Below are 9,748 nucleotides of genomic sequence, written 5' to 3'. Positions count from 1 at the left end.
ATTTAATTACAAAATTCGATTTGATTTCATAGTGGCACAGAATTTTTTTAAGAAATTTGTTCAAAACGACTAATTTTAATTTTGTAGTTCAAATTTAGCTTAATTTTGAAATTTTTTATAATGGTATGTAAAAGTTGATTCTGAATCATTCAAATTAAAACATGTATATATATGAAAAGAATAATTCAATGAGTTCGATTTAGCTAAAAAAATTTAGGCATACATGTGGAAATTTGAACCCATCAATGGACCAATCCTTTATTCGGCAACGGGCCATACCTTTGTATGTGGTTCAATTGTATGTTTTATTTGGTTCAGCAATAACCAAACCAAGAAGTTGGGTACACTTCAATTTGAAGTTCTTTACGGGGTTTTATCGAACACTTTTTACATTGCGTGTGGATAATAACTGCAAGAGATAAGGTACCAAAACAGATCTATAGTTTTTGGGAAGTATCAATTACATACAAAATAGTACAAATACTATACAACCTTAACGTTTAAAAAAATGTATTGATTTAGGCATCGATAACGGAACGAGACATATCATTGATATTACTCTGTTAAGTTCTGTCAATTGTACGTGGAGGGAGAAATCAGATATTAACGAAGTAATAAAAATGATGTGTTCAATCCGTTCTCAAGACCTAAATTGATACTATTTTTTTTTATCTTATCCCATAAGTGCAACGCAGGGAAAGGAGGATAAGTAATTGGCCGTTCATAATTCTACATTCCGATTTTATCAAAAACAATAAGAAAAAATGTAAAAACACATACTCGATGGCAATCTATCGAATTTATTTGCTCTTGTTAAAATTAGAAATTACAATGATGATGAGTTTTATTCTACAATTTCGTTTTCAATCTATCGAAATTGTTCAATTTCAATCCTATTTGTCTTCCTCCCTTGCCTTTCCAAGAGCTGCAATCAGACTCTCCAAGCACAGATCAGGATTCTCAGGAAACGTCTTCGGCATCAAATGCTCAGCAACATCGGCGGGAGTCATCTTCACATCTCCTAACAACTCACTAATTTTATCAAACAGTTGGTGTGCATCAAGCTTCAGGTAATTATAAGCCAGCACTTTGAATGCTTCAAAGCTACAAAATGATAATTCAATATGTTTATCCATTCTTCCTTTCCTAATCAGTGCTGGATCGAGCTTTTCCATGAAATTTGTTGTAAATACTATCAGCCTTTCTCCTCCACAAGCAGACCATAATCCATCAATGAAATTCAATAGCCCTGAAAGAGTAACCTGACTGTTCTTACTACTCTCTTCTTTCACTGGTTTTGCTTTCTCTTCTTTTTCCCCCAATTCCTCTTCATTCTCCTTCTTCTTCTTCTTCCTCTGTCCAGTCAGATCCAGAGAGCAATCTATGTCCTCTATCACTATAATTGACTTGCTTGATGTCTCGATTAACAGCTTTCTTAGCTCCGTATTGTCTTTTACAGCAGTTAATTCGAGATCGTAGATATCATAATTCAGCAGATTCGCCATTGCAGCAATCATTGTTGACTTACCAGTCCCCGGCGGACCATGGAGAAGATATCCCCGTTTCCACGCCCGGCCGATTCTCGCGTAGAACTCTTCAGCTTGGCTAAATGTAAGTAAATCATCAATAATCTCCTTCTTCTTATCAGCTTCCATTGCCAAAGTATTGAAAGTAGCAGGATGCTCGAATACAACATGGCTCCAGTATGAACCATTGTTAGTATAAAGCTTCCTCTGTCGATTTCTTACTTTAATGGCTTTTCCCTCTTTCAGTACATGGTTCAAATACGGGCCGATGATTAAATCTCTGTGTTTCTTGTGAAATCGTAGTTTGTAATACCTTTTCTCATCAGTAATCTGATGGAAAGATAACGTCTGAGATTTGAAAACGTTCTTCCCTGACGCCCACCATAGCTTGGTTCCTTTGAATTGATCAGCAACTTCTTCGTGATCATCCATGCTTAGAACAAGCGATTGATTGTTCTTAACTACTTCAGCTTTGAGGCGTTTGGCCTGCATAGATGAACTAGAGCTAAGATAAGTTTCAATTGCAGAGTAAGCTTCGCTCCGCATCAATCTCTCTCCGGTGAATTCATGGAATGTGATTTGAATGTAAGGGTAAACGAAAGTGAAAGCTCTTTGGGTGTATTTTTCGAGACGGTCTCGTAATTCATATGGGAAATATTGCTTGAAGATAGCCCAAACAAACATTAAACTAGCAATTACAGATCCTACTTGACCAAAAAGCTCTCCATGGTTTGATTGCATCATGGTTTGATGCGTTGCTTATGAGAGGCTTTGTTGAGCTGGGTTATATAATGGAATGGAGCAGGCAGGGCAGGGCAGGGGGAATCAGGAAGTTGCTCGGAGAAAGTCGGCAAAGTGAGTGGAGCTGAGCGGTGACACATGAAAACTAAAAAAAAGGCTAAAATAGGTTAAGATTGATGTCATGGTAAGCAGAGAAGAAGAACAAAATGACAGGGGAGAATGGGACCGGGATTTTTGTCAGGAAGCAGGAGGCGTGGCTACTGGCTAGGGGAGTTTGGTATTTTGAAAATTATACTAATAATAATTAAAGCTAACATAGACATGCAAGGAAGGTAAAGTGACTTTTACAGACCTTTTTATTCTTTTATTGAATTCATGATTCCAATTCACTTTCTCCTTTTGTCTTCTTCCTTTCCATGGCTACTTTTGCTGCCTCTTTCATTTGTTTTTTCCTTGCCATTTCCTAAACACTGAACACATTTCTTCTTCTACAAGCATGTAATTTTCTTACTCATCCTATTAACAACTCCCTGCAAATTATAAACAATTAGCTTAGGAATGTGTGTTCACAGCGTGATATAGAAGAAAAGAAACGTGTAAGTTCGTTCTGTATATCGTATAACGGTAAAAAGATAAGATTTAAAAGTATAGATAGTTTGCTCTCATCTTCTCTCCTTGTGAGAGTTAGTGTTCTTTCCCCTTTTTTATTCTATGATTTTTGGTGCATCTGGTCTTCCTCTATTTCATCTTCAATCGGTGGAGGATCGATGGTTGCGAGTTCAGATCTGCTTTTTCGTTCTCAGATCTGTTCGGTGCATCCGATTTTCGTCTATTTCATCTTCAATCGGCGGCGGATCGGTGATTCGGAGGTTCATCTTCGACCGGCGGCAGGTTTCATCCACGAGCGGCGGCGGATCAGTGGTTGCTCGACTCTTTGATCCGTCTACGGATTTGCTTTTCCGTTTTCAGATCTGTGTGCAGCGGGGGGAACAACAGTTTCTGTTTTTGGCTCCGATTGAAGGACGACGACGACAGCTTGCAATCTTGGAGCATTTTCTGGCGGCGAATCTGCTAGGGTTCAATACATAAAAATCATAAATAAAATTAATTTTATTGTTTTGATCTGTATTTATTATTGTTTTGATCTGTGTGTGGCTGTGAAACTGTGGTTCTGTTTACAAGATCTATGTGTGTGGATGTGATTTTCGTGGCTGCAATAATGGAAGGAATAGTAGATCAATTGGAACAGATCGACGATGGATTAGAGTTCCCTGACATTGGAGATCAGCTGGAAGTAATTTCAATATATTTAAAAGTCGTATGGCAAGTTTGTGGAGACCGGGTAAAGACATAACCATAACAGATTTAGGTGGGAGGCTGATTTTGTTTAGGTTTTACCATAAACATGATCTTTATTGGGTGTTGGAAGGTAGTCCATGATCATTTGATAATAATGTGCTTGTGCTACAAGAAATTGGCCAAGGAGAAGAACTTACTACAGTTCCTTTGCATTTTGTGAACATTTGGGTGCAGGTGCATGGTTTGAATGCAGTGTTATTTTCTGAAAATGTGAAGAAGGCGTTGGGAAATTTAATTGGTACATATACTGCATCGGATAATAAAAATAAGTGGTCAGTAGAGAGAATGTTTCTCAGAATAAGGGTAAAAATTGATATCAGATTACCTCTGAAAAAAGATAAGAAGGTTAGGAGAGCTGGGGGCAATTGGATGACAGCGACTTTTAAATATGAAAAATTACCTTGCTTTTGTTTCATTTGTGGGTTATTGGACATATTGATAGGCATTGTGCCAAGTTTTTTGAACAACCTTTGGATTCTGTGGTAAGAAACTAGGATGCAAGTATCCGGGCACCTAAGAGCATCTCTAGTGGGAGTTGTTTAGTTGTTACTTTTGAGGAATAGGTTGTAACCAATCATTAGGGAGCATGTTATCAATTTTGGTTAGTAACTAATATTGGTAACAACCAATTTATAGATAAAAGTTTGGACTTCATGAGATAAAGTATGAGATTTGCGGAAAAGTACAAATAGCTGCTTTACTTTTGGTGGAAAAATGTTGTATAGGTCCTTTGTTATTAATTAATATTTTTTTCTTATTCCATAAAATTCTAAAGTAACAAATGCTCTCTAATGGGTTGTAACCTTTTATTGTAAATTATCCTATGTGGCACTCTTAAGTTACAATCTCCCACTAAGGATGCTCTAATAAGATGCCTCAATGCAATTGGGGGAGAAAGATGGTTGAGAGAAGAATGTGAGAATGCTGCAGAGTTTCAGGGAAGAATGGAGCAAACAATCACGCAAGTTAGGAACTTATCTTTCTTAGCCCATAATTTTGGTGTTACGGCTACTAGGAGAGAGGAAGGGATTGGGTCTTTTGATGTGATGGTTATGGATGAAGTGCTAATTATCCCAGAGGAAAGGAAAAGAAGGAGGACGGAGACAGTAGGGATAAATGTAGATTCATTGAGAGATAATGCAAATAAACCAAGTAACATGATGGCGTGTGATGATCAGGATGGACATGAGAGAAACATTACCGGAAATGAGAAGATGACTAACATGGAGACCGTTCCAAAAAATGGAGCACAGGCAGGTCCGATCGATGGGGTCTGCCCATCCATATGAAAATTTTGAGTTGGAATTGCCGTGGCTTGGGACATGCCAGGGCAATTCCTGTTGTTTGTGAGCTTGTTAGAGTTCATAAACCGGATGTAGTGTTTCTGTCTGAGACATTGGTGTGTAAAGCACGTATTGAATTCATTAAAAGTAAAATTAAGTTTGTTGGCTGCTTTGTGGTTGACTGTGTTGGACATAGTGGTGGGATGTGTGTTCTATGGAGAGAGCCTGAGGATTACTCACTCTTATCTTTTTCTAATAATCATATAGATATGGAAATTATGGATTCAGTTAAAGGGAACTGGAGATTAACTGGATATTATGATTTCCCAGAGAGGGCTAGAAGAAGAGTTTCTTGGGATTTACTGTGCTCTATTGCATTTGCTTCATCATTGCCATGGACGATTATTTGTGATTTTAATGATCTTCTTTCTTTAGATGATAAAAAAGGTGAGCACGATCATCATAACTAGTGTTTTCAAGGATTTAGATAAGCGATAAGTGATTGTGGTTTACTCGATTTGCCTTGGAGGGGTTATCCTTTTACATGGATCATGCATAAAGGTAAATGGAATGAAATACAAGAAAAGCTTGATAGGGCAATGGCCAATTTTGATTGGCTACTTCTTTTCCCTGAAGCCTCTTTACTTAATATCACGGCGCCCCTATCGGGTCACAGTCCGATTCTGGTAAATACAATTATAGATATTGAGAGTCGACCGTGTAGGAGATTTATGTTTGAAAGGAATTTGTTTAGAGAGGCAACATTAGAGGAAACAGTGAAGGAGAGCTGGAATAAGGTCGATTTTATGCCGTTGTTGGACAAATTAGATAATGTGTCAAATTCTCTTGATCGTTGGGGCAAGGGTTTACTTCGTGCTGAGCGTGAGGAGGTGAGTAAGTGCTCAGTAAGACTTGAACAATTAAGAGAGTCGGACTCTGGGGCAACGGCTAAAGAATATAAAGAGGTAAGATTAAAATTGATTGACAGACTTCTTAAATGGGAAGACCATTGGAGGCAGGGAGCAAAAATCGATTGGTTTAGAGATGGGGATTCCAATACGAAGTTGTTTCATGCTTTTGCAAATGGTAGACAAAAGAGGAATAAAGTTGTGAAATTACAAAGGGATGATGGGAGCTGGACGTCAAGTACGGATGGGTTATGCAAAGAGGCAATTTCTTATTTTAAAAATTTGTTTGGTGATGATGGTATGGGGCAAGCAATAGGGAATGATTCAGGTAGGATCAGTGATTTGTCATCCGTCTGCAATTTAATCAAAACAAAGGTCACACCTCTGGATAATGAAAGATTATTTGATCCATTTGCCCTTGATGAGTTCCGAAGGGATCTTTTTGACATGCACCCGGATAAGTCCCCCGACCCGGATGGTTTTAATGCTGGCTTCTTTCAATGATTTTGGTTGTTGATTGGTCCTTCAATTTTTCAAGTAGGTAAATCTTGGTTGGAGATGGGTAAGTTCCCTTCTACTCTAAATGATTCAATTATTACCCTCATCCTGAAATGTGAACAACCTTTGTCTATGAAGGACTTGAGACCCATTGCTTTGTGCAATGTGATTTACAAAAGCATCTCAAAAGTTCTTGCAAATCGGTTAAAAGAAGTGCTTCCTAATCTGATATCTGAATCTCAATCCGCCTTCATTAAAGGTAGATCAATTCATGATTATATTTTGATTGCTTTTGAAATAATTCATAGTATGAAAAGAAATATTGGAAGAAAAAAGGGGGAATGTTGAACGATTTCCGCAAGTGAACGATTTCGCTTGTAGTAATAAAAAAGATATCGATCCCACAGGGAACGCTTTTCAACAAAAACTTATTTATGTGAAGTTTAAATACGACTTAAGGTTTATAAGAATAGATAATCGTTGTTTGAAATTGGTTTTGAGATTGATTTAATAAGAATTAGGTTAGAATATGTATAATGTTAGAAATCAATTCTGTTTTGAATATGAATTACAAAACAGAAACATTTAGTGTTTAAAATAATAGATTTATTGTGTTCGTTTGCATTAAGCAAAGAAAACAACTTTAAACTTTGTATAAATTAAGAAAGTGTAATAACGTAAACTCCTTCAATTAAAAGGCCTTGAACCGCAGACAATCCTCCTACGGTCGGGTTAGATTGCTACCTTAACCAAATTAACACTTATTTCTGATAAGCTGACTTAACGATCATATCGTCCTTAAGAATGAATTTGCCTAAGTGTTCAACAAAGTTTCCTTGTAAAGATATTGAATTTAACTACGTTTTAATGAAAACACCAGAACTCGGTTCAGATCTTTTACCAAAGTGTTGCATAAAATTATATTGAATCGAATGAACTTTATTAGATGAAATGTGAATTTGATACAAGTTTACAGAGAATAAAAAGCATGGAAGCATTCAAGAGGACTTAGTGAGTCCGGGTTGTCAATCCTTCCTCAAACCTTGTTAGAGTTTATCAGGCTCCGGGGTCGAATCCGCTACTTAATCTTCTCGCGGAATCTTCGAAATAGAGATGGTTCTTCTACTATCAAAATGTAAATTAATCTTCAAACAGATCTTAATCTAAATCTAAATGCTACTGTATTTGTAATTAATTGATAAACAATGTGTGTACATCATATCGTTTTTACAAAATCGAACTTCTAACTCTGAATCGTTTTTGACTCAAAATTTCTGCATAAATTTTGTACTAAATCTTAACTCTCAATATCTCTTTTCAAAACTCTGAATCAACGCTTTATTTATGGATGTTGAAGAGTCGTGTCTAGGGGACGTGTCTGATGCGAAGAGACATTTCTATCCACTCGAACGGACGCGTTTCTTTGAAATCGAACATGTGTATATTGTGCTGACAGAAAATCTGATGTTACCCAGAATGACAAATCTCAACCGAGATTAGGGGGCAGGTTTTGGTCTTAAAAAACGGAAGAGAGAGATGACTGGAAAACGCGTGTCGTGACCGAGAATAGGGAATCTCGGTCGCGACACGGGTGTTTATTCCCGTCTCCGACTTCATTTCCCGTCTTTGACTTCAGTGCGTTTGATTTTCTTCGTCTTTGACTCTTTTCGTAGGGTTTTTCCTTCGTTTCTGACCTTTTTCGCTCCTATTTTGATTTTGCATGAAAGAAACATATTCAGACGTAAAAGTACTCTAAATAGATATAAACAGCATAAATTTGTAGCAAAACTGATGTAAATAATGATGATATTTTAGGTATATTTTGGGCTTAACAAATATCCACACTTAATCTTTTGTTAGTGCCGAGCAAAATTTCACTGAATTTATTCTTTAACTAACCTCTTTATGAAAATAAAACATATATCTATGTATTTACTTTTTAAATTAGTTAAGCCAAAAAGACTAACTTCACATGGCAAATTTATACGCATAATATCAAACTAACTAATATAAAGGCGATATATCATTCGTCTTGTATTTTTAATTTTAAATTGAACTATTCGGGACGATATAAGCACGCATGTTATTGAGTCTTTCGTCTCAAGGCATTTCAAAGCACAAAATTTCCTTTCCCAAACCTAAACTATTATATGAATTACATTAAATGAATAAGTACTTGGATTAATTTATTTGCTTAGTTACGCCCAAGATAAGGGTGGTCTCGATCGTAACTTTATATGCATTTTATTTGTGTTCGATTAAGAGGTACCGACCATGCCTTGGGTCGACGCAATCGTTACATTGAACTTAGAACATGCTTAATTTTAACGTTTATTCCATACCTCGATTGTGATAAGGGTGGTCGCAATCGTGGCCAAAAGTATCGTTTACTTAATTTTCTTTCATTTCATACCTCGATTGTGATAAAGGTGGTCTCAATTGTGGTAAGAAGTTAAGAATACGACTAATTGATTTTATTAACATGAGTTATGAAATTAAAATTGTAAATTAGGAAAAAGAAAAAATAGCACATTCATCCTATATTGACTTAAAATTCAACATGTATTATGGCTAAAGTTTCCTTAAAAACTTCAATTGGTGTTAATGTAAGATGAAAATCAAACCGAGCTAAAAATTGTTAGTTCAATTTAATGCCTATAAACCTAATTAAAAATTTAAAATAAGATTTATTGTATCATGAATTCCATGATATAAAATAGAGATTGAAATAAAGATTTTTTTACTTAAATACATTCACTCGAGACAATTTTACTTAAAATTGTTTCGGAGGTTTATGAATAATTTGAAAAATATTGCCCGTATAAAAATGTTATTTCCTATCGATAATGATAACCTAAAAATAATCATAAGTTAAATGTTATTATTTTTATTTAATATGAAAAAATGTAAAAAGGTGTTGTTTATATTGAATAATAAAAAAAATTGTTACAATAGATGTTGCATTAGCATAAAACAAACGTTGCTAAAAAATTATAAGGTTATGCTAATATGGATGTCATTTTATCTTCATTCGTTTCATTCAATCGTACTAAAATAAAACGATATATGTAATATCTCCTCCCACACTTAATTTGGACCATGTCCTCATAGGTGCAAAAATTGATAAAACATGAAAAATTATACAAAATAATGCATACAGAATGAGATATAAACATCAAGAAAGAAATTCATCCAACATTAGACATAAAATATATTCATTCAACATAAAAGAAAATTAAAAAATGTACCAAGTATAATTAAAAATAGATTGTACCAAACTTAAACTTAAAAACAACAAGATAAATGATAAAGATAAAGAGAAGATAAAACCTAATCTTGTAGTGGTGAATCCGGTGGAGATGGTGAAGGTTCAATATTTTGATGACGGAAGAATGACATTCGACGGCGGGTGGATTTGTTCTCCCTCCTCAAA

The 9,748-nt window shown here is 35.6% G+C and overlaps 1 pseudogene; it reads right to left on the bottom strand.

Moving 5' to 3' along the window:
- Positions 1-782: 782 nt before the first annotated feature.
- Positions 783-2,512, bottom strand: LOC136232773 (AAA-ATPase ASD, mitochondrial-like; annotated as a pseudogene).
- Positions 2,513-9,748: the final 7,236 nt, after the last annotated feature.

Source organism: Euphorbia lathyris, chromosome 6 (genome assembly GCF_963576675.1).
Source record: "Euphorbia lathyris chromosome 6, ddEupLath1.1, whole genome shotgun sequence".
NCBI classification, from domain to species: domain Eukaryota; kingdom Viridiplantae; phylum Streptophyta; class Magnoliopsida; order Malpighiales; family Euphorbiaceae; genus Euphorbia; species Euphorbia lathyris.
This window is presented reverse-complemented; position numbering and strand designations above follow the sequence as displayed.